The following is a 7274-nucleotide window of genomic DNA, read 5'->3' as shown; positions in this document are numbered from 1 at the left end:
CATTCACAGGCCTACCTACTCCTTTCTTCTACAGGCCCACCTACTCCTCTCATCCACAGGCCCACCCCCACTGTTCCATAGGCACGCACATACACCCCATACACATACTCGTACACTCAGTACACTCCATTCCTCAAAATACCCCTCACATCACGCCTATAATTAGTATAAATTTTCCTCTTCAGCTCCCTCGTGTAAATGTATTGTTTACAAGTGAGTAAGCTTCCTGCCGTGACGTCACAGTCGACACTCATCCCGTGAACACAAGATCAGATCCTGAGACCCAGCGATCCTCAGTGTCTTGTTGGCGTTCGGAGGGTGGTGAATACGTTCGGTGCTCCGTGACTTGTACTTAATTGTTGGATGCTTTGTAACTTTTATAGCGTAATTTAGAAGTTATTAGTCGGAACGAAGTTTACAAGGTATTGTAAGTGAAATTAGCTTGGTATTTGAGCACCTATCATCTATATTTATGTGGGATTACTGTTATTCTTTGATTTTAGTTATTCATTGAGTAATTAATATCAGTCCACTGAGGCATAGTTAGTACCAGGTCACAACTGAAGGATCGGGGTTAAACCCTGAGCGAGGTGAGACGTTTGTGCAAGTTTCCTAATACCTGCTGCACCTTCTCGCCTAGCAGTAAATAGGTACCTAGTAATCATTCAAGGGTCATGGGTCGCAGAGTAGGATAGGTCCATAGTGGAAATAAGCGACACTGCCTGGCTTTTTGTTTTAGGGTTATCCTGGGTTATTAACCCGCCAGGTTAGTAATCCGAGGAGGGTCTTCATATGCGTATCTGTTTTCAGCTCTTTTAAGGCTTAAAACACACACACACACACACACACACACACACACACACACACACACACACACACACACACACACACACACACACACACACACACACACACACACAAGAAATTAAAGAAATTAGAGAAAGTGCAAAGGTTTGCAACAAGACTAGTCCCAAAGCTACGGGGATTGTCCTACGAAGAAAGGTTGAGGGAAATCGGCCTGACGACACTGGAGGCCAGGAGGGTCAGGGGAGACATGATAACGACATATAAAATACTGCGCGGAATAGACAAGGTGGACAAAGACAGGATGTTCCAGAGATGGGACACAGACACAAGAGGTCACAATTGGAAGTTGAAGACTCAGATGAATCGAAGGGATGTTAGGAAGTATTTCTTCAGTCATAGAGTAGTCAAGTCATGGAATAGTCTAGAATAAGTAAGTAAGTAAGTAAGTAAATTTATTCAGGTATACACAATACAGTTACATAGAATTATCATACATAGCAGCATATGTGTAGAGAACCTAGGATAACCCAAAAAAGTCAGACAGAGTGACTTATTTCCATTGGGGTCCTTTTACCTTATTATTATAATATAAAGGTTATAATATTTTCTTATTATTCTATAATGAAGATAACATCTTATTATCATACTAAAAAGACTATCTACTACACGAGGGTCATTAAGACTATCTACAATACGAGGGTCATTAAGACTATCTACTACCCGAGGGTCATTACGACTATCTACAATACGAGGGTCATTACTAGGGATAAGGTAAAATTTACACGTATTTTAGCTAAAAAAATAGAAAATCATTCCCCTCCCTTTCTGTTGCTTCGTTCATCAGACACTTTTTGGCAGTCTTCTTGAACTGGTTCAAGCTATGACTGGCCTTGACATTTGTGGGTAGTCTGTTCCATTCCTTTATTGCTGTACAATAAAAGGTGTTTGAAAGTGTTAGAAAGTGAAGTAGTGGAGGCGGGAACCATACATAGTTTTAAGGCGAGGTATGATAAAGCTCATGTAGCAGGGAGAGAGAGGACCTAGTAGCAATCAGTGAAGAGGCGGGGCCAGGAGCTATGACTCGACCCCTGCAACCACAAATAGGTGAGTACAAATAGGTGAGTACACAGGTGAGTACACTCTCTCTATCTCTCTCTCTCTCTCTCTAATCGGAGGAGGACCAGGCAGAACTACAGAGGGATCTGGACAGGCTGCAGGCCTGGTCCGGAAACTGGCTCCTGGAGTTCAACCACACCAAGTGCAAATTCATGAAGATTGGGGAAGGGCAAAGAAGACCGCAGACGGGGTACAGTCTAGGGGGTCAGAGACTACAAACCTCGCTCAAGGAAAAAGATCTTCGGGTGAGTATAACACCAGGCACATCTCCTGAAGCGCACATCAACCAAATAACTGCTGCAGCATATGGGCGCCTAGCAAACCTCAGAACAGCATTCCGACATCTTCATAAGGAATCGTTCAGGACCCTGTACACCGTGTACGTTAGGCCCATATTGGAGTATGCGGCACCAGTTTGGAACCCACACCTAGCCAAGCACGTAAAGAAACTAGAGAAAGTGCAAAGGTTTGCAACAAGACTAGTTCCAGAGCTAAGAGGTATGTCCTACGAGGAGAGGTTAAGGGAAATAGACCTGACGACATTAGAGGACAGGAGAGATAGGGGGGACATGATAACGACATATAAAATACTGAGAGGAATCGACAAGGTGGACAGAGACAGAATGTTCCAGAGATGGGACACAGCAACAAGGAGACACATTTGGAAATTGAAGACTCAGATGAATCACAGGGATATTAGGAAGTATTTCTTCAGCCACAGAGTAGTCAGGAAGTGGAATAGTTTGGGAAGTGATGTAGTGGAGGCAGCATCTATACATAGCTTTAAGAAGAGGCATGATATAGCTCATGGAGCAGGGAGAGTGACCCAGTAGCTGCCAGTGAAGAGGCGGGGCCAGGAGCTGTGAATAGACCCCTGCAGCAATAAATAGGTGAGTACACGCACAGACACACACACACACATACACACACAAACACAAAAAAAAATCGACTCCTGTCACCACAAGTAGATGAGTATAATTAGGTGAGTACACACAGACACAAACACACACACGGGGCCAGGAACTGTGACTCGATCCCTGACACCACAATTAGGTCAGTACAAACACACACATACACACACACACACACACACGGGCCAGGAGCTATGACTCGATCCCTGCAGCCACAATTAGGTGAGCATATACATACAAACACGCACGAAAACAGAAAAAAATAGTATAATGAAGGATAACAGCCATGGGAAGAGAGAGAGAGAAACTAAATACTCAGAAGCTGTGTACAACATAACTTGAACATTCACGTGTTGGGTACAACACAACAACAAGATGTACAGTCCTCCAGTCTAGACTTGAGACGTGATAATTACTTGGCTGTAAATCTTATTCTCTTGTGGAGGGTAACAAAGTGTAGCGAGGGTAGAACAGTGCAGCAAGGACAGCACAATGCAGCGAGGGTAAAACAGTGTAGCGAGGGTAACAGTATAGCGAGGGTAGCAAATTGTAGCGAGGGTAACACAGTGTAGCAAGGGTAGCACAATGTTGTGAAAGTAGTACAGCGTAGCGAGGGTAGCAAAGTGTGGCGAGGGTAACACAGTGTAGCAAGGGTAGCACAATGTAGTGAAAATAGCACAGCGTAGCGAGGGTAGCAAAATGTAGCGAGGGTAATACAGTGTAGCAAGGGTAGCACAATGTAGTGAAAGTAGCACAGCGTAGCGAGGGTAGCAAAGTGTAGCGAGGGTAACACAGTGTAGCGAGAGTAACGCAGTGTAGCAAGGGTAACACAGTGTAGCGAGGGTAGCACAGTGCAGAGTGGGTAGCACAGTGTAGCGAGGGTAACACAGTGTAGCGAGGGTAACACAGTGTAGCGAGGGTAGCACAGTGTAGCGAGGGTAACGCAATGTAGTGAGGGTAACACAGTGTAGCGAGGGTAACACAGTGTAGCGAGGGTAGCACAGTGTCGCGAGGGTAGTACAGTGTAGCGAGGGTAGCACAGTGTAGCGAGGGTAGCACAGTGTAGCGAGGGTAGCACAGTGTAGCGAGGGTAGCACAGTGTAACGAGGGTAGCAGAATGTAGCGAGGGTAGCACAGTGTAGCGAGGGTAACACAGTGTAGCGAGGGTAACACAGTGTAGCGAGGGTAGCACAGTGTAGCGAGGGTAACAGTGTAGCGAGGGCAGCACAGTGTAGCGAGGGTAACACAGTGTAGTGAGGGTAACACAGTGTATCGAGGGTAGCACAGTGTAGCGAGGGTAGCAGTGTAGCGTGGGTAACACAGTGTAGCGATGGTAGCACAGTGTAGCGAGGGTAGCACAACGTAGCGAGGGTAACACAGTGTAACGAGGGTAGCAGAATGTAGCGAGGATAACACAGCGTAGCGAGAGTAGCAGAGTGTAGCGAGGGTAACACAGTGTAGCGAGGGTAACACAGTGTAGCGAGGGTAGCACAGTGTAGCGAGGGTAACAGTGTAACGAGGGTAACACAGTGTAGCCAGGGGGTAGCACAGTGTAGTGAGGGTAGTACAGTGTAGCGAGCTTAACACATTATAGCGAGGGTAGCAGAGTATAACGAGGGTAGCAGTGTAGCGAGGCTAACACAGCGTAGCGAGGGGGTAGCACAGTGTAGCGAGAGTAGCACAGTGTAGCGAGGGTAGCACAATGTAGCGAGGGTAGCAGTGTAGGAAGGGTAGGACAGTGTAGCGAGGGTAGCACAGTATAGCGAGGGTAGCACAGTGTAGCGAGGGTAGCAGTGTAGCAAGGGTAACACAGTGTAGCGAGGGTAGCACAATGTAGCGAGGGTAGCAGTGTAGTAATGTTAGCACAGTGTAGCGAGGGTAGCAGAGGATAGCGAGGGTAGCACAGTGTAGCGAGGGTAGCACAGTTTAGCGAGGGTAGCACAGTGTAGCGAGGGTAGCAGAGGATAGCGAGGGTAGCACAGTGTAACGAGGGTAGCACAGCATAGCGAGGGTAGCACAGTATAGCGAGAGCAGCACAGTGTAGCGAGGGTAGCAGTGTAGCAAGGGTAGCAGTGTAGCAAGGGTAGCAGTGTAGCAAGGGTAGCAGTGTACCGAGGGTAGCACAGTGTAGCGAGGGTAGCAGTGTAGCGAGGGTAACACAGTGTAGCGAGGGTAGCACAGTTTAGCGAGGGTAGCACAGTGTAGCGAGGGTAGCAGAGGGTAGCGAGGGTAGCACAGTGTAGCGAGGGTAGCACAGTATAGCGAGGGTAGCACAGTATAGCGAGAGCAGCACAGTGTAGCGAGGGTAGCAGTGTAGCAAGGGTAGCAGTGTAGCAAGGGTAACAGTGTAGCAAGGGTAGCAGTGTACCGAGGGTAGCACAGTTTAGCGAGGGTAGCACAGTGTAGCGAGGGTAACACAGTGTAGCGAGGGTAGCACAGTGTAGCAAGGGTAGCAGTGTAGCAAGGGTAGCAGTGTAGCGAGGGTAGCACAGTGTAGCGAGGGTAGCAATGTAGCAAGGGTAGCAGTGTAGCAAGGGTATCACAGTGTAGCGAGGGTAACACATTGTAGCAAGGGTAGCACAGTGTAGCGAGTGTACACAGTGTAGCGAGGGTAGCACAGTGTAGCAAGGGTAGCACAGTGTAGCGAGGGTAGCACAGTGTAGCGAGGGTAGCACAGTGTAGCGAGGGTAGTAGTGTATGAAGGGTAGAAGTGTAGCGAGGGTGGCAGTGTAGCAAGGGTAGCAGTGTAGCAAGGGTAGCAGTGTACCGAGGGTAGCACAGTGTAGCGAGGGTAGCAGTGTAGCGAGGGTAACACAGTGTAGCGAGGGTAACACAGTATAGCAAGGGTAGCAGTGTAGCAAGGGTAGCACAGTGTAGCGAGGGTAACACAGTGTAGCAAGGGTAGTACAGTGTAGAGAGTGTAACACAGTGTAGCGAGGGTAGCACAGTGTAGCAAGGGTAGCACAGTGTAGAGAGTGTAACACAGTGTAGCGAGGGTAGCACAGTGTAGCAAGGGTAGCACAGTGTAGAGAGTGTAACACAGTGTAGCGAGGGTAGCACAGTGTAACAAGAGTAGCACAGTGTAGCGAGGGTAACTCTGTGTAGCAAGGGCAGCACATTGTAGCGAGGGTAGCACAGTCTAGCGAGAGCAGCACAGTGTAGCTAGGGTAGCAGTGTAGCAAGGGTAACAGTGTAGCAAGGGTAGCAGTGTAGCGAGGGTAGCACATTGTAGCGAGGGTAGCACAGTGTAGTGAGGGCAGCACAGTGTAGCAAGGGTAGCAGTATAGCGTGAGTAATGAGACAAACATTCATATTACCGATGGCTACAATTTAATTTCTTTAACATTGCTTCTCATACACTGTTTCTTGAGTTTTCCATCCTGGTATTTCCGCGTATAAGTCCTTCCATGATTTTATCATCAAAGTATATTATTTTTGTGGTCCTCTCTCATTACTTTTCGTTGTCGAAGATCAAATCCAGTGCATTTTAATTTCTAGTGGGTTCTGTAATCTATTGGTTCAAAGTAAACTTGTATCAAAGTCTAATTATCTCTCTGGAATGTATCTTTTGAGGTAAAATGCTTCCAGTGACTATTTCTCGTATAATGCTGTGATTTACCATCTTTCATTTCAAATTTGTGAGATTGAAATCTCCGAGGAGGATACTATTTGTTGTAGGAGTCTCCAGGTTCTCAAGGCATCTGTCTGTTTTCCTTATCTGTTGTGTGAGCTTCCCCTGACGGTGGTTTATATAAATGAGTAACAGCTACATTGTTGTTGTCAACTTGAATACCCAGTATCGCACTTCCACTGTATCATTTGTTGATTTCAACAGTTCCGTGCAACTAAGTGTTTTTCACATAGCGACTTACTCCCTGCGACCTGTTTACTCTGTCGCATCTAAAAACATTGCAATTTGTCACTCATATCTCCCTATCCAAAACTTCATAAAATGCATTTGCTTCTATGAGGTGCCCACACCAAGAGGTGCGTAACTCAATATATATACATCAAGAGGTGTGTGTTTCTATATATATATATATATATATATATATATATATATATATATATATATATATATATATATATATATATATATATATATATATCCCAGGATGTGTGTATCTCTCGGTGTATATACACAGAGTAAGGTAAGGTAAGGAACAAGACTTGAGCAAGACAGGGAAGTGGTGTGTTTACATGTATCAGATCAGAAGGGGTGGTGTTTACATATAGCTGGGAGGTGGCATTTACATATATCAGCTGGGAGGTGTTGTTTACATATATCAGCTGGGAGGTGTTGTTTACATATATCAGCTAAAGGTAGTGTTTACATATATTAGGTACGGGGGAAGACCTGTGTTTAGGTTACTATGATGGATTATTTTCAGTGTATATTTATGTTAGAATCTGATCCCTGCAGATTTAGGATACAGTGTA

The 7274-nt window shown here is 46.0% G+C and overlaps 1 protein-coding gene across 6 annotated transcripts in view; it reads left to right on the top strand.

Moving 5' to 3' along the window:
• Positions 1-295: 295 nt before the first annotated feature.
• Positions 296-7274, top strand: part of LOC128706243 (LHFPL tetraspan subfamily member 2a protein) — a 42066-nt gene continuing 35087 nt past the window's right edge. For 2 of the 6 annotated variants that reach the window (XM_070086938.1, XM_070086936.1), the window contains exon 1: positions 312-427. The gene's annotated coding sequence lies outside the window, so the exon portion shown is untranslated. Of the gene's footprint in view, positions 428-1672; positions 2814-7274 lie in introns of those variants that run through there. The other 4 variants (XM_070086935.1, XM_070086939.1, XM_070086937.1 and 1 more) reach the window with 4 other exon arrangements.

This window comes from Cherax quadricarinatus, chromosome 20, assembly GCF_038502225.1.
Source record: "Cherax quadricarinatus isolate ZL_2023a chromosome 20, ASM3850222v1, whole genome shotgun sequence".
Lineage (NCBI taxonomy): Eukaryota > Metazoa > Arthropoda > Malacostraca > Decapoda > Parastacidae > Cherax > Cherax quadricarinatus.
This window is presented reverse-complemented; position numbering and strand designations above follow the sequence as displayed.